This window comes from Lissotriton vulgaris, chromosome 7 (assembly GCF_964263255.1).
Source record: "Lissotriton vulgaris chromosome 7, aLisVul1.2, whole genome shotgun sequence".
NCBI classification, from domain to species: domain Eukaryota; kingdom Metazoa; phylum Chordata; class Amphibia; order Caudata; family Salamandridae; genus Lissotriton; species Lissotriton vulgaris.
In genome coordinates, this window is record NC_141695.1 from 1,698,459,283 (window position 1) to 1,698,477,307 (window position 18,025).

Below are 18,025 nucleotides of genomic sequence, written 5' to 3' on the forward strand. Positions count from 1 at the left end.
CCCCCGCTTTGCGGGAGCCGCTTGAGTATATCTGCACATCAAGGACCCCGGACAACATCAAGAGGAGCCTTGCAGCGACGCCCAAACCCTGCGGGACTGCGAGGACCAGCGGGCGTTGCGTCTGGAGACTCGCCGCAGCTGGTCCTCTTCCCGCCCCCCTCCCGCTTGGATAAAATTGCGGAGGGCGTGGGTACTGTGTGTGCTGCGGGACACGCTGACTCCTTGCCTGCATTTTCTCTGCCAAATCGGATTCCCCATTGACTTTGCCAACTCCTTGCGGCCCCCGCTTCGTGGGTGCCGCTCGAGTATATCTGCACATCAAGGACACCGGACAACATCAAGAGGAGCCTTGCAGCGACGCCCAAACCCTGCGGGACTGCGAGGACCAGCGGGCGTTGCGTCTGGAGACTCGCCACAGCTAGTCCTCTTCCCGCCCCCCTCCCGCTTGGATAAAATTGCGGAGGGCGTGGGTACTGTGTGTGCTGCGGGACACGCTGACTCCTTGCCTGCATTTTCTCTGCCAAATCGGATTCCCCATTGACTTTGCCAACTCCTCGCGGCCCCCGCTTCGCGGGAGCCGCTCGAGTATATCTGCACATCAAGGACCCCAGACAACATCAAGAGGAGCCTTGCAGCGATGCCCAAACCCTGCGGGACTGCGAGGACCAGCGGGCGTTGCGTCTGGAGACTCGCCACAGCTGGTCCTCTTCCCGCCCCCCTCCCGCTTGGATAAAATTGCGGAGGTCGTGGGTACTGTGTGTGCTGCGGGACGCGCTGACTCCTTGCCTGCATTTTCTCTGCCAAATCGGATTCCCTATTGACTTTGCCAACTCCTCGCGGCCCCAGCTTCGCGGGAGCCGCTCGAGTATATCTGCACATCAAGGACCCCGGACAACATCAAGAGGAGCCTTGCAGCGACGCCCAAACCCTGCGGGACTGCGAGGACCAGCGGGTGTTGCGTCTGGAGACTCGCCACAGCTGGTCCTCTTCCCGCCCCCCTCCCGTTATATACAGACAGCGTCGGACGTGCAAGCGGGACGCGCGCGGGGCAAAGCGCGGAGCGAAGCCCGGGCAAAGGGCGGGCCGTTCGAGGACCGGAGAGACCGGGACTGGGCCATTCCCCCTGGTCGGTTAGCCCACACGAGGAACGGATTAACCAGCTATTGCAATGTGCACCAGAGAAACCAGGAGTAAATCTTCCATGGCTGCGGCTGGAGCCGTTAAAGGTACAATTGACAATTATTTTGTTAAAGCTGGATCACTTTTGATAGAGGAAATTGAAGTACTTGAGAGATGAATTTCCCAGGAAATAGACTGGGTAAGGAGATCATCGATGGGCCCAATGGCCCAAGCTAGATCTCCTGATGGAAGGATAGAAACCACGAACTGTGAACTCGGGGATCGGGGGGCAAACCGTTTACCTAGCCAATCATCCATTAACCCAGACTTTACAATTGAGGCCCCAAGTGATCTTGAAGATATGAGTCTAATGACTCTGCCCACCGGCCAAATACCCCAAATTTCATCTGAAACCCCGCTTCCAACTCTAGAACTTAACACAGTTGCAGTCAATACTAGTGAGAATATCTCCGACCTAACAAGGGGCGTTAGAGAAGGTGCTATTCAAAAAAGGAAGAAGAGGGGACATAACAAGGGAGGAAGTAAGACAAAAACCCCCAAACTAAATCCTCCCAGGGAAAATGGCGCTCCAGGCAGTATTACCTATGCCAATTCGGATAAGGTCAGTGTATTGATTTCACCACCAGTCACCATTCCTATGGTCATCCCACCTGGTTCCAACAACATCTCCATGGAAAATTCTAGTGACGATATCACACTGGCAGATATAGGCACACTTTTTAGGTCCCTTTTGAGTCCCCTTGAGGCTCGTCTGATTAAGATTGAAGCCAGGCTGGTCAACATTGAAAAATCTACAGTTCAGCTAGCAGATTCCCTGAAACTTGAATTGAAAGGAGTTAAAGGGGTCACGGACGCAAAGCCCAAAAGGGGAACCGAGTTCACAACAACACTGAAGAAAAAGGGCCCACCCATTACGACCCAAGAACAACAACCCAAATCAAACCAACATAAGATCCCTCAACCCCCGGCCAACCCCAATACAAACATCGTCCCCACAAAAACTCAGCACGCATCGATCCCACCCCCAACTACTACTGCCCTACCAAAAGACATTGCCACACTCCCGACTAAAACACAGAGCGAACCAACACCTTCAGGGAAAAAACAAAACACCGCCCGTAAAACCAAACCTGTGAATTTACCACCAGAGGCGTTCCCCTACACGGTTATTTTGGCAGGGGTCCCCGAACTAAAACCTATGGCAATAGAATCGACCCTTTCCCTTAAAAACAAAGTCATTAGCTGGCTGTCTATATACAGACCGCTTCCACAGGGTACAACTAGTGACATTATTATGGTCAGACGGGTTAACTGGGTGGGATACACTAGAAAATCAATCAGTGGTGACTGTGTCCTGGTTACTTTTAGAGAGCCTAGCACAGCCCCCTATATCTGCACTTGGGCTCCAGACGATCAAGATAGTAACATCCAAGCCCTTCCTCTCTCATTCTTCTACCCCTCAAATTTCTACTCCTCAGAAGATCAGAGATGGGGGCAATACCAGGAAATGATGGAACAATGGGAGAGCAAGCGCAGGGAGAGAAGGGAACCATATTGCCATAGGAGCAGAGTCCCTGATTTTTTCAGACCGTATGGTGAAGAAGTAGGATGGGAGTCGAACATCAGGAGGAGGGGCGGAGGGGGGGTGACATGAGAGGAGTTTCGGGGCCCCACAGAATCCATTACCCAGCCTACCTCCCGACACACAACAGATATAGCAGTCTCGAAATGGTAGATTGACAGTTGGAGTCCCAAGGGAAAGATCACCTCCAATCCTATCCGATAGATGACAGAGAAGATAGATATATACCCCTTGAACAAGTGCAGGTCTCAGGGGAACAGAGAGAACCAGCACTTTGCCAAGATCCAGGGCATTCCTTAGTGGACACATCGGATATCAATACCAACATAGGGTCGGTCCAGGGGCAATTGTCTTTTCACCCCGTGGTCAGCCGTGATACTATCGAATTTAACCGTCCCGATATAGGGTCACCTTCTACCAGACCTCAATCCTTGATCCTGATCTCATGGAATGTGGCTGGGTTGGCCAACAAAATTGACTGCCAGGAATGGGTTTCCTTTATTAATTCGAAAAGCATCTGCCTTTTCCAAGAGACTTGGGCGCGAGACGAGCTCACATCCCAGGGGTTCGCAGTATTTTCCAAACCAGCTAAGTGGGGGGGACGGGGAAGACCATCTGGAGGACTGGCAATTTAGGTAGCATCTGACCTGGGCTGCCAGGCCAGCTGTCTAACTACAGACTCAGATGATATACTAGCTGTCCTCCTAGAGTGGCCAAATTCCTCTAAGTTGGTGGTAATAAACGTGTATTCGAGACCCGTACCCATGTCACGAGAATCAAACACCATAGCGGAAGTTTCCGCTTTTCTAAGTGACATTCCAGGGGAACTTCATTATGTGGTGGGAGGTGATCTAAATTCACATTATGAGCCTCTACCAGGCCTTCGTGATGGACCCTCCTTCGAGGAGGATTCACGGTGGTTAGTTCCGGCCACGGTGGCACCTCCACCAAGAGCTTGGACCCCCCTAGCTCTTCAGATAACTGCCCTTACTTTAAACCAAGGCCTAAGGGCCTGTAATGGGCGTATTAAATCAGATATTCTGAGCAAATGCACCTATAACAAAGCTGGAAGTGAATCAAGACTAGATTATATTCTCGTTAAATTGTCGTTGTGGTCACAAATCATCGACTTCAAGGTTATTGATAGACGGGATAGTGACCACAACGTCCTGGAGCTCGAATATGCCCAACCAGGTAACGAGGATATGGGCCGGGGTATTTATAGCGCTAAGTCAGGCCTACTCCTGGAAAATAATCGGAGGAGAGTAAGGTGGGATAAACTGGCCACCAGCGGCGACAAGTTATCTAAACTGTACGCCAGAATTACTCCGCTTTTGGAGAGGGCCTTCGTCATTGGGGAGGAATTGGGTGAAGGGGGAAATAGAGACCTGTTAGGGCAGATCCATGCAGACTTAATAAACACCATGGAGTTAGACCTCTTTACAAAGGGGGGGGGTAAAACCGGTGCAACAACCAAGAGAACGTGGTATAATGCCACATGCAGGGAGTCCAAACGCGAACTGCTATCTGCGATAAAGGAGCGCAAAAGCAGGGAAGAGATTAAATCTAGGAGAAGGGCACACAGGAAGCTTTTGGTGAACGCAAAGGCTGAATGGGACCAACAATACTGGGAGGAACTTTCCAGGGCACTTGCCACCAGAGACTCCAGTAAATTCTGGCGTATAGTATCTAATGGAACGGAGGAACTATCCTCGGCAATTGAGCCCAATATTGCCCCCAGTATATGGCAAAATCATTTTCAGTCACTGTATGCAACAGAGGAAGAGGTTCCGAATGGATCCCATAATATGATAGTGACTGAACCTGAAGGAGAACTTTTTATAGAAAAAGAGGTGCGGGTTGCCATAGCCGGGCTGTCAACAGGGAAAGCTCCAGGGCTCGATGGGGTACCGGGTGACCTATTCAAGCAGGAACCAGGGATATGGGCCCCCTACCTCATGCTGATATTTAACGCGGTCCTCAAGGAAATGGAGGTGCCGGATACTTGGCTGGGAGCAGAGGTGGTTCCTATCTTCAAAAAGGGATCCCCTCTGCTCCCAGCCAACTATCGCCCGATCAGCCTCATCGACGTATCCCAAAAGCTTTTCGGTAGGCTGATCCTAGACCGGTTACAGAACTGGCTGGAGGAGACAAACACCCTGACCCTTTACCAGGCGGGATTCAGGCGGGGGGTGTCCACAATTGACCACATTTTTAGGCTGAACCTGATGTACTGGAGAACAGCATTAATCGAGGGCAGCACCTTGTACATGGTTTTCGTGGACTTACGTGCCGCCTTCGATTTGGTCCCAAGAGCAAAATTGTGGCAGGTCATGGAGGAGATGAATGTCCTGAAAGACATCTTGGCAATCCTGATGAGATTACATCACAACTACTTCGCGCATGTCAGGTGCGGTACAAGTGGCAATCTAACCGAAAGGTTCCCCGTTCGCAGAGGGGTAAGACAGGGTTGTGTGCTTGCACCGACCCTGTTCTGCCTCTTTGTGAACGGGGTTATCGCGCACCTCACCAGGATTGCCAACACTGATGCCCCAAAATTGACTGGCAGCAGGGTGCCCGCAATCATGTTTGCGGATGACACCCTGCTGTTGTCCAAATCCCCGATGGGCATACAACGAGTCTTGGACGGTTTTCTGAAGTTCTGCACAGAAAGGGGACTTGAAATCAATCCCCAGAAAACCAAATTTATGATTCTTAATCCCATGCCCCTTAACCGCCCACCCCCCTTCTGGGTACAGTCCGCCTGGAACGGGTCCACACAATTGAGTATCTGGGGATAACCCTAAATGACAACTTAACGTGGTCGGCACACCAAACAAAAGTGAACATCAAATTGGCACAGTTGGCGGGTGGCACCTTGAGAATAGCTAGCAAATCACCATACCGCCCACTCACCCCTGTAATTCAAATTTATAAGGCACAGGCCCGGGGGGGCGCCATATATGGGGGGGAGCTGTCGGGTCACATTCCATCACCAAAATTACTGACCACCGAGAATACATTTCTGAGGCAGATTACAGCTCTTCCGTTAAGTACCCCAATTCTGCCCTTAAGGCTGGATATGGGCCTTAGACCCATAACGGAGGAGCTGGGGCTCAAACCTCTAGCATTCTGGCGTCGCCTTTGGAGTAGTCCTGACCTCTCAACCTATAGAGCTGAGTTACAGGAATTTCTATTGTTGCCCAACGCCACTAGAACACCCTGGTTAAATTATATTAAGAGAACCTCCGAGGCAATTGGTATTCCAGATTTATGGTCGGATCCAGTAAACACAAGTAACAGGACGCCCAGAAAGGCGTTATCTAGAACCTACTATGATCTAATGCTCTCCCGAGCTGTGGATGGCACCCATGAAGGATCATTGACCAACCAATTCACAAAAATCAAAGACTCATACCAACTCGAAAGTGTCCTAGATGGCATGACTCCGGTGTTAACCAGAAAATTATTCCTGCAATGGAGGTATGGGACCCTTCCCCTAGCATCTTTCACTGCAGCATGGTCTTGTCGGCCTTCCACAGAAATCTGTCCTGCATGTGCCCATACAAAGGAGAATGACGTACATGTGTTTTTTTTCTGTCAAGCCTATGAGAAAAGCAGGAAATACTGGCTCGTCCCTCTGCTTAAAAATATGGGATTTAGAAAAATTGTATCCGCTTACAGAGTTTTAAAGACTGATTTATCCCCAACTACTGTATTTGCCCTATCAAAATTTTTAACTGCCATGTGGTATGCCCGAAATCGTTGTATTAAGAGACTTGGGGTCTCTCGATAGACTTGAATCCCCGACATACCGCTATCTATTTTGATCACCAATGTTGTTTAATGCGTTTTTATTTATTACAAAATGACATTCTTTGTATTTTAAAAAAAAAATGTGATGATATGTATATCTTTTATGATCATGTGATCGAAATAAAGATTTTTGGAATGGAATTTACCAATTGTAGAGCAAGGAGACCTATATTGCAAGCTGGCCTTTCCGCTTGACAACATTACGTGAACTTGGACAAATCACCTGCTTGTTAACTGCAACATTTGAAAGCAGATACAGAGAGATAAAAAACTGGACTCCAGTGAGATTGAAGCAAACAGTGTTTTGGTTAGTGAGAGGGCGAGTTCTATAACTATGTACTTACAAAGTTATATTACACTTCAAGTGTCCATACTATATTCAGCCAAAACCAGAACAAATGTGGTTCTTCCGCCTCTACATTGTACATCAAAGTAAAGAACATCCCAGCACAAAACATACAAACGTAGGTTAAAACACGTAAGTTAAACGAGACAGAAAAAAGTACGCTTTTCATTGGCTTACACAATAGATAATTTGTTTGTTGAGCAGTGGGCCTCGAGTCTGACTCCCTAATGTTCTGTTCTGTTCTGTTCTGGTCTGTTTACTTTTTTCGCTTCTCTACAATGCAGGGAATTATTTTGCTCTGCATTAAGATACTTTTATGAACCACTTTGCTTGTAGCCATCGGCCACATGCATCATTGTTGCCGTTTGCGATTTCTTAATTAGGAAAATTAAGGAATCGCAATTAAGAAATCGCAAACGGCTATGCACCAAGAAATCGCATTTTTTTTGCGATTTCTTAAATTTCCTTAATTGCGATTCACAATTTGCGAATCGCAATTAAGGAATTCCTTCCCATTGATTCTTATGGGCCTAGAGGCCCATAGGAATAAATGGAAAGTCATTTTCAATTTGCGATTAGAAATTTGCGAATCGCAAATTGAAAATGCAATTTCAAGGGTGCAGGGGAGGGTCCAAAGGCCCCCCCCCCTGCACCCCTGAAATATAACTTTAAGTGCATTTTTCACACACACATGCCCTTGTGTGTGTGTAAAATGAAACTTTCAAAAATGCACTTTTGTGCATTTTAATTTTTTTTCGCAAATTACCATGAAGGTCCACTTCATGGTAATTTACCTCTCCCTATTTGCGAATTCGCAAATTTAAAATGTTCATGCATTGCATTTAAGAAATCTCAAATTGCGATTTCTTAAATGCAATCGCAATTTTTGAAATCACAACGTGATTGCGATTTCTAAAATTGGGAAAAACATGATGCATCCCAATTTTGTCAATTGCATTCGCAAACGGCCGAAAATTGCGAATGCAATTGACAATGATGCATGTGCCCGCATGTATTATCTATTTGTAGAGTGTTGCTGTCTCCCCTCAAACACAAGAAACTGGCCTTGAAGTGAAGATTGGCACTGGACAAAGCAGGCCAATGGATAAAGGTACATGTATCATATCTCTAAGCACAGAGCCTCTCCCATGCCCTGGTGAGATGAAATACTAGTCAAACTGAGCCTTCTCAGCACATCTCTACTTTCAACCTGACCAGGGGGGCCGCGAGGCTTCATCTGGTTAACACGGCTTCAGCCGGAGCAACCTCTGAGTCTCTTTGAGTGCGAGGTCATATCCTTCGGCATGAAGAAATCCTTAACAACATTCCAGAGGCTATTAAAGCAGTCGCTGGTTCGGCTACAATCCTTTGCTCTAGCCTGTCTGGATTGCTGCTCATTCCTGTCTCTACATTTCCTCGTAAAGCATTAGAGCTGTGCCGACCCCAACACACACAGGAGGGCTGACACTGACGATCAAGAGGCCTGGCTTGCTCTGAGCAAAATCACATACTTTGGTGATGTGATGGGCCATAAGGGAGGGGTCTAAATCAGCTGAAACCATTACAGGCCTGTTGTGCATTGGAAACATTTTATATTGTAACATTGTTAAGAACCCTGGGCCTCATTTATGAGAAATGGCGCATCGCTGCGTGAAAGCGGCGATGCGTCACTTCTCAGTGCGCACTCCTTGCAACATGATTGATGCGTCATATTTATAATATGACGCATCATGTCGCAAGGAGTTACAGATACGTCAGTATTTCTGACATATCTGTAGGTGCAAAAGTGACGCATTGCTGGAGGGTGACACAAGTGATGCAACTCCAGCAATGTATACTTTCACATGGGCAAGTCCCATGTTGTTAGTCTGCCATGAAGCAGGCGTAAGATTTTGACGCATTAGCGGCCAAGAAATGGCGCAGTGAAATCTTATAGATTTCACTGCGTCACTTCCATGACCCTTCCTTGCGTCAATACGCCCCCCTTGCATACATTATACCTGGCGCAGGTATGATGTGGCAAACGGGTTTACAAAGTGACGCATCTATCTAGATGCGTCACTTTGTAAATATGGCGCAACAAGGCATATTTTTTACGCCACTGGTGCGTCACAAAAAGTGACGCACCGGCGGCGTAAAAGTGACGCACAGCCTCATAAATGAGGCCCCCTGCATTTAGACAAGGAATGTGGGATTCTCCTACACTCTAAGTACTAGATGCAAGGCTAGCATTCCAGGGATGTCAGTTGGAGTATGACTGGCTGAGGGACAGCTATGTCCTGCAACATGGAGTGGTGTGTCTTCACTGTGGGAGGGTGCAAGAATTGGCGACAAGATAGCCAGTCAGCATCTACAACTACCTGAGGTAGCTCTGGACCCAGTGGACCCAGCGATCGGCTGCACTTTCCCTGGTCAGCTACAAATCAGTTTCGAAGGACAAGACTTAGTGCTCTCATTGAGGGAAGGATCGCAACCACTCCGGTAATGTTCTCTGCCGTTTCCATCTGATAGCGCCTTGATGCCCTTGGGAGCTAAGTTCTTTTTGCGCGATATAAATATCACATTCATTCATTCATTCATTCATTTGGTGTATTTTGCGGCACATGGGGTCTTATAATGTCCCTATGTTTGTTGAGGAGTTTTTGGACAAAACAGAGTGCTTGTGTTGATATTTAAGAAGGGGGTTACCTTTGCTTGGGAACAGGAAGAAAAGTGTTTTGATTTGATCAATAAAAAAAAATTGTAATGCTGGCATCTTAACGCCTTTGACACCGGATTGAAATCTATACTTGCTGTGGATGCCAGTTCCACATGCATTGGGGCAGTCTTGTCACAAGTCCACGTGAAGTGTGAGAAGACTGTTGCCTTTCCCGCCAGGAATTTGACCACCTATGAAAGAAACCAATTGGGTATTGAAAGCGAGGCAGCAGCATCCTGGGGGTCAGAGTATTTCAGAACTTATTTGTGGGAACCAAGTTTCTTCTACATTCAGACCACTAACATTTGCTTTCTGGTGCGAGATCGGCTAGATGAGCAGCTAGACTCCATGAATATTGATATACATTGTAACACATTCAAGGTTGGACAATATGTCTAGCGGACTATTTGTCTAGGTTGTCGATGGACAGGCGGGAGGTGAATGGACCTGCAGTACTGGCTAAGGAGAAGGAAAGAGCAGTAACATCAGTGCAGGTTATGATTGAGATGGAAGGGGCACGTGCGATGACGTGGAATGAATGGCGCAGTGAGATGGAGTTGGAGCCTATTATTAAGGAAGACAAATGGTTGATTGTGTCAGGGAGTATGAGGGACAATACACGAGCCCACAAGTGAGTAACTGAAGGTGGCGCTATTGTGCTCTTTCTACTTGAATGGGGCATCCAGTGTTTGCTTCTGTTGCTCATGAATTGTATAATGTCAGTAACTCCCTTCTCTGCATTATAGCTACTGGGTGTAGAACATTGGCTGGTGTTACACCGGGTGCAACACTACATCCTGGTTTTTCTTGCATACAGTGTAAAAAACAGGCCACCACAGTGAAGTCTAATACCCATCTTTTCTTGTGAGGACAAAATTAGACCAGAGCAAACAAGTGGTGCAGAGATGAATCCTGCTCTGTGGGTATCCTTAATCTGGGTAGAGGGAAATCCTGCTCTGATGTCAAAGACCGATGTGAGCACATTTTTGTTATCTGGAACAAATGATTATAGTCTAATGGACAAAAATGCGGGGCCTGATTCACAGAATTAACTTTAGACTAAATCCTAAACTTACTACTATTTGGTATTCACAGAATGCACTTACTACTTTCGGGATTCACAAAGTGAACTTACTACTTTCGGGATTCACAGAATGAACTTACTACCTTCGGTATTCACAGAATAGATTTAAGACTACTAACTTTACGTCCGCACTCGGGCCGTAAATTCCGGCCCGGAGGCGGAGTTTCCGGCCTGGGGGCGGGGCTTACGGCCTGGAGGTGGAGCTTGCGGCTTGGAGGCGGAGCTTCTGGCTCGGAGGTGGGTATTTAGCCATGGCTAAATACCCACCTCCGAGCCAGAAGCTCCGCCTCCAAGCCGCAAGCTCCGCCTCCGGGCCGTAAGCTCCACCCCAAGCCGGAAACTCCGCCTCCGGGCCGGAATTTACGGCCCGAGTGCGGACGTAAAGTTAGTAGTCTTAAATCTATTCTGTGAATACCGAAGGTAGTAAGTTCATTCTGTGAATCCCGAAAGTAGTAAGTTCACTTTGTGAATCCCGAAAGTAGTAAGTGCATTCTGTGAATACCAAATAGTAGTAAGTTTAGGATTTAGTCTTAAGTTCATTCTGTGGATCGGGCCCGCGATTTCTATTTGTTCAATTATTGTAAAGCATCTGGTTCCTTTATGGTGGCGAGGACTGTCTTACCCTTCTTGTCCAATGTCATCCACTGCCAGGAGTGTCCAACAGCACACGTGCGTTTGTGACCCCGAATCTGTCAACTGGGGCTGTCTCCTGCTCGTCCTGGCACTAAGCCTCTCTCCAGAAGGCTTGGTGGCCTGTAGAGATGTTGAGGGTTTCCTGACTTTGACAGGTGGGAAGGACTTGGACAGAAATACACAAGCAGTTTTTCCGTTCACTAGAGCAATGAACGCTCTAACAATCTTTTTTCCGTGCCCATCCCCATTTTTGGATCACAAACGCTGGGTGATGGAGCATGTGGCCTAGGGGAAAAGTTGGGTGAATACTCTCAGCTTGGGGGCTTGTCCCTAAAGACTTCAGCGAAGATGTGTAGCAGCCCTGCCTGAAATAAATAGCAGGAAATATTGTGATATCAATGGTCTGGCTACACTTTTTTAGGACAATATTTTTTAAATCGATATTCTGGCAAACAATCCCTAGTTGTGTGTCATTTTGAGGTGCATGATTCCACAGCCTCTGCAGTAACAAATTCAGGGTAGAGATTTAGTTATGACATGCAAATGTACACGGACAGTAGACATTGGCCAGTACACTTGCATCCTACAACTGAATACATTAACAGTACCAAAGACTGGTTATGTTATGTTATGTTACGTATGGTAGACTGTTATGTTATGTTATGTTATGTTATGTTATGTTATGTTATGTTATGTTGTGCTATGGTATGGTATGTTATGTTATGTTGTATGGTATGGTATGTTTTGTTATGTTATGTTACAATACATTATGTTATGCTATGTAGTTACGTTTCAGAATGTTGTGCTACGTTATGTTATACTTAATCATCTTTAGCATTCAATCCTCCCAAGTCTTCGGCAACCTGTTTATTGGCCTATTGACTCTATAACAAATAGAGCCACTCTTGTCATCAGGGGCCTTCTGGACGCTTCCATATCTAATTACAACTCGAGTGCTGGTAGGGGCAGGAGTGCTGAGTGCAGGGAGTGTGGATCTGATGCAATGCCCACAGGAGAGATTGCGGGGTCTGTCGCCCGAACAATGTGTCACGTGATAGGCACAGACTGCGCTCTAGCAGTCAAAAAGGACAGAAACTCAATTTTACTATCCTTTTCTGTTAAGGTCTCCTGTTTCCTTAACTTATCTGGTTGATATTCCGAAGCAGACCCCAGGAACGTCTCATCCACCAGCCCAGTTATACTCTCTATTTTCACATCCTTACCCATCTTCAAGTATGGATGATCCTTTTCAGACACACAATGTAAGCCCTAGCAGCGACATGGGTTGCAAAAGGAAACCCTGGTAGGGAGTGCCAAGTTGCATCTGGAGAAAGGTCACACTGGACTAAAATCCTCCTGGGACAAGTTCCCCTGGCAGGACCAATTATTATTATTTTTTATTATTTATTTAAGAAGTTTTATATAGCGCTGGGAAGACCCGGGGGTATCGGAGCGCTTTACATAAGATACAATGCAGCTTCTCCAGATTGGAGAAAAGGAGCTCACAGAACTGTCATGGTCCAGACTTGAGCTTCAAGAAGCATTGGAGCATTATGATGATATTGAAGATGGTGCAACAAAGGATACTTAGTGGAGCAAATATTACTGGGGCTAATGAGAATCCTCAAGCAAATAACACAAAGACTGAAAGGTTATTTTCGCCACCAATGCAAGGATGCTTATCAAACACTTTGTAAAAAAAGGCAGCTAATATTCTGACCACCAGCTTTAATACATCAAATTACTCACAAAGAAGAAGAGGAATTTAGATTCTGCACCACCAGAAGAATCTCCGTTGGTCGTTATTAATAAAACTGACGGAAAACCAGATCAGTTACTTGCTCTAATAAATCCACCTAATTTCAGACCACCAAGTTGTGTTCCATCAGTTGTGGGCCTCAGACCCTGTTGTGGTTTCTTTGACACTACTTGAAGACTACAGTGGGCAGAAATGTTATGTGTATTTGTAAAGCGCATTATCAACCACCGAAGGTATCCTGGTGCCGAAATGAAGTGATATACTATTGGACCAGTCCAACTGAAAATAGATCAAGCTGACATCAAAGAAACCATCCTAGATTGAATATCCTCCTACCTCTTGGAGATCTCTTTGTAACTTGAAACTGAATGACAAAGTCACCTTACATTTACTATGAACTGGTACTTGAAAAAAGGGCTTTCCAGAGGACTGTGGAGTCAACACCAAGGTATGGGCAGTGAGTTGAGAAGGATGAGGAGATAAGAGAGTATGATCTACTGAGTTCGGCATATTCAGAAATATGAGATTGACTCTGTCTGTGTTGTGAGGCCAGCCAGAAACACTCCTGCAGGAACTCTGTGAAGTTTGGTAGCTATGAACTGTGCCTCCCTGCAGAAGACAGTTGACTCATCCATCCCCTCCAACCCGACTGAAGCCTAGAGGCGGTCTGGAGTCGGGAGTAATGCTGTGTGACTAGACGGAGAAGGAGAATAATCCACCAGTGACCACTTGCGAACACCGCACAGGAACATTCATTCACTGTCCATGCAGAGTGGAGGAGCCAAGTGGAATGAATGTTACTTTAACAAGCTGCAACCTTTCAGTGAGAGACCCAGTTTTTGTTGTTTTGGCCTTATTTTAATCATAAAGTACTTCTTTTTCATTTTACTAAAATGGTTCCTGAGGTTTACTTAAGGGTTTCTTGATACTAGTGTTGAACTTAACCCTTAACATACATTCTCTGAAGTTGACTTCCAACTTGGTCCTGCACTTTTTAGGGGTAGACGAGTCTGCCTTTGCCTAACAAGAAGACAGTCAGCGGCAGCCGCTCCATTAGGGCGGAGGAGCACAGCCCCCCTGCCACCAGCAGAAAATAAAACTATAATAAAATAGGATTTAAACCTGTTTTATTATCGTTTGTTTTTAATACCCTGGACCCGCCCCCAGGACTCTGACCAGTCTTGGCGGCGGGTCCAAAGGGATGACACTGCTGGCGGGGGAATGGTGGGAACTCCATTTACTGTGCATGAGGTGTTTGGCTAGCCGTCTCTGGCCAGCCAAACCCCTCAAGCGCAGTGAAGCTCTCTCCAGTCCCAGCTGCGTTTCTGGGGCTGGAGAGAGCAGTAACAGGATCCTAGTCTGCCTGGGAGCGCAAGTTGCCGGCACTCTGGCCAATCCTGAAGCTTCTCTCATGTGAGAACAGCTTCAGGATTGGGCGCAGGGGAGGCTCGGAGCCTGTGCCCAGGACCAGAAGATTCGCGGGAGATGGCGACAGCTTCAAGGCAAGTTTATTGTCTTTTTTTTGCCCCCCAAACTCTCCCCAACTCCAATCTTCCTCCTCTGGCCCGGTCCGCCCCCTACAATGGGAGGGGACGAGCTGTTACTGAAGACAGATTTGCTTAGCGGAGTTAGAATTTGCCCAAGAGGGCAACCTGGCTTCCTACAAAAGTTGAAGAATAAAAAAAACAAGATTCCCCACTTGCAGAACATAATATATATTGTGTAATGGAGAGAGTTTCCTTTAGTTCTGATTGGAATTTCTGCCTCTACTCCCAAACTAACAATACCAGTTCCCTTATCTGAGGTCACTGGAAAATGTGGCTCATCTCCTGAGAACATCCGGCCTACTGGAGGAATGTGCATCAAAAGCCTGGGTGATGCCCATGTTCAACTGCTGGCATCAGTGTTCAACAGAGTGGTAACAATGCTTACCAGAAATGAATTTTGTGCAGCAGGATAGATTTACTGCTTAACTTACACAGTAGGTCCGCGTATCACAAAGGGGTATTCGATTTCAACTGAGTGGTATCAGAATTCAAGAGAGCTGCATCAGAGTTCAGTAGAGATGTGTCTGTGTTCACCACAGTGGTATGAGTTTTAGTGGCGCTATCGTTCCAAGGAGTGATATTTTTGATCAACAGAGTAGCATCAGTGTTCAACTAAGCTGCATCTGTGGCCACCAGAGAGGTACCAGAGTTCAGCTGAGTTCAGGTGAGATATCAGTGGTCAACTCAACTTTGGGTCCTCAACCGAGGTATCATTCAGCACAGTAGGATCAGTGTTCAGAATAGAGTTACCAGGGATCAACTGTGTGATATCAGTACCTACCCAAAAAAGAAGTATCACTGCTAAGCAGAGAAATATTAGTTTTCCAAAGAGAGGTTCTTGTGGTCAACAGAGTGATATCAATTTTGAGTAGAGTGATCTTACCTCCAATCGCGTGTTAGCAACTACTACAATGTGCAGCTTTCCAAAAACATCCCTCCATGATCAGAATTTAAAGCTGAGGTCCCTCCTGTTTGATAAGAAGAGCAGCTGAAGCAATCTTTTCACCAAGCCCAGGATTTTCATCATCCACCGAAGGCTATGGTACCTAAGGCCAAATTGCGATCCGAGAAATGAGACTAATCGCTCATCCGGTGATCCTCTTTCGTTGCAGCCTGTCCTGCAGGCAGTATTTCTCTGCCAGAGGTATAATTGTCAGATCCAAGGGATTTATTTGCCTTTGACGTTTGTGTGCGCCCAGGGACATCTGCCGACTGTGTAGCATGGATGGAGATTTATATACCTGTCTTTGCCAACCTGAGCAACATTGGCAGGCAAACTTGGCAAGTATGAAACGACTCGCTCCCCGATGCCTCGCTAGAGAACTGTTTCTAGCGGTGCCCAAAGATGTGCGGTAAATAAGAAATAAAAGGGAATTTGAGCATAGATTCTTTCCTGGAAAACAGTTTTTGCTGAACTTTGAAGAAAACCACAAGAGTGAGCTTTCCCCAGTAAAGGGTTCTTCCCAAACTTAGCTTTTATAAGTTTATTGTAGAATCACAATAGTCTGTAGTACATGAGATCAAAACTTAAATAACAACATTTCACAAACCAACTCATCCACAATTATGTTAAACTAATCATAATTGGATTCCAGGCAGTAGAAAACTGGCAACAATCTAGAGTCATAGGGCCAGATGTATCAAGGCTTTTGCGACTCGCAAAGGCAGAAATTCGCAGAATTTCGGCCTTTGCGACTCGCAAACGGCCGATTTGCGATTTTTGATATGTATCAAAAAATCGCAATTTAAGGAATCGCAATTATTTGCGATTCCTTATTTTGCCATAGCATTTAAGGAATCGCAAATTTTGCGATTCCTTAAATGATATGTATGAGACATTTTTGGTTTGCGAATTTGTGTTAAGAAATCGCAATTTACCACCAACTTGTAGTTGGTGGTAATTTGCGATTTCTTTTAAAAATGCTTTAATTGGCATTTGTAAGGGTGGCATGTGACACTCATACATGCCCATAGGGCATGTATGTGTGCCACATGCACACACATGTAGATTTGAGGGGTGCAGCAGGGTGTCTTTGAGACACCCCTGCACCCTTGAAATCATTCTCAAATTGCGAATAGCAAATTGCGAATTCGCAATTTGAGAATTATTGCACTATCATTCCTATGGGCCTCCTGGCCCATAGGAATGCATTGGAAGTATTCTTTATTTGCGAATTCGCAAAATGCAAATTCGCAAATAAAGAATAATAAGGAATCGCAAAAAAAATGCGATTTTGTACATACATACCGTTTTGCGAATTCTAAATAGCGATTCGCAAAAAATCGCTATTTAGGATTCGCAAAACGGTATCTTGATACCTCTGGCCCATAATTTTAGAAGCTCCTGAGTTCCTAGTGCCCAATTCTCACTGAAAGAGAGTCATTCACATCTTGTAACCTCTAGGTCTTTTCACCCATCCACAGAATATTGTGCACTAATGGTCTTATTTTTCAGAAGATGCTTTCGGAGAGAATATGTGGCACATCTCCAAGATATGCTTGCATCACTTCTACCGTCTCAAATGATGATTAATGAGCCACTTTCACTTTGACTGAGCCACAATGAAAGGTCTGAATGCAAAGTTTGCTACAGTGACTTGTCACCAGCAAAGAACCACCTTAGTTTCCTCATATGACTGTACCAGGAGCCCTCTTATGTCATTCAGTTGCTCAACATATGGCTTTATTCCCTGCAAGGGTCATGGGCAGGCACGGCAGGGGCAGGCGAGAGCGGTGGGGCGGGGCAGAGAGGGGAGCTGTAAGCCAACAGACAACGGAACAAGGAAACAAAATAATAAAACCACTTACCTTGAACGTGGCGATGCAGCGAGCATCAGGCTAGTGGTTTTATTTCTTTTTACATTTTGTTTCCCTATTCCGTCATCTGTCGACTTACTCCTCTCCTCCCCACTCCAACGCCCTTACCTGCACTGGCCGCGGCTGATCATGGGTCTTTTATTAACCAAGGATCTAGTATATAGGAATAAGGACTTAATAGACATTGGTGCTATCACAAGCAAGCCCAACTCACTAAGGGTAGAAGAAGGGCATTCCTGGTAGCAAAGTTAATTTAATTAGCTATATCTTACCTTGCAGAAAAAAAACAGTTATGAGATGAAATTAAGATCAGGTTGCCTCAGTCTTCAGGCAATCCCAATATTTGACAACACCAGCAAGGGGCTCATAACAAAATGTTTTTGCCACAACAGTTACATTTTTTACAAATGTAGGCCCAGGTTTACTAAGAGGTCATCGAACGCAGGGCACCAAGCATAGTTGCTACTCTGCATTGCGTTAGATGGAGAAGGAAGAAGTGCACAGTGGCGGTTGGCTTGTACCGAGGGTGGCGGGCGGCATAAAAATAAACCAAAAATTAATTCACTTACCTTCTCAGCAGGACGTCCAAACTCCCAGAGCAGG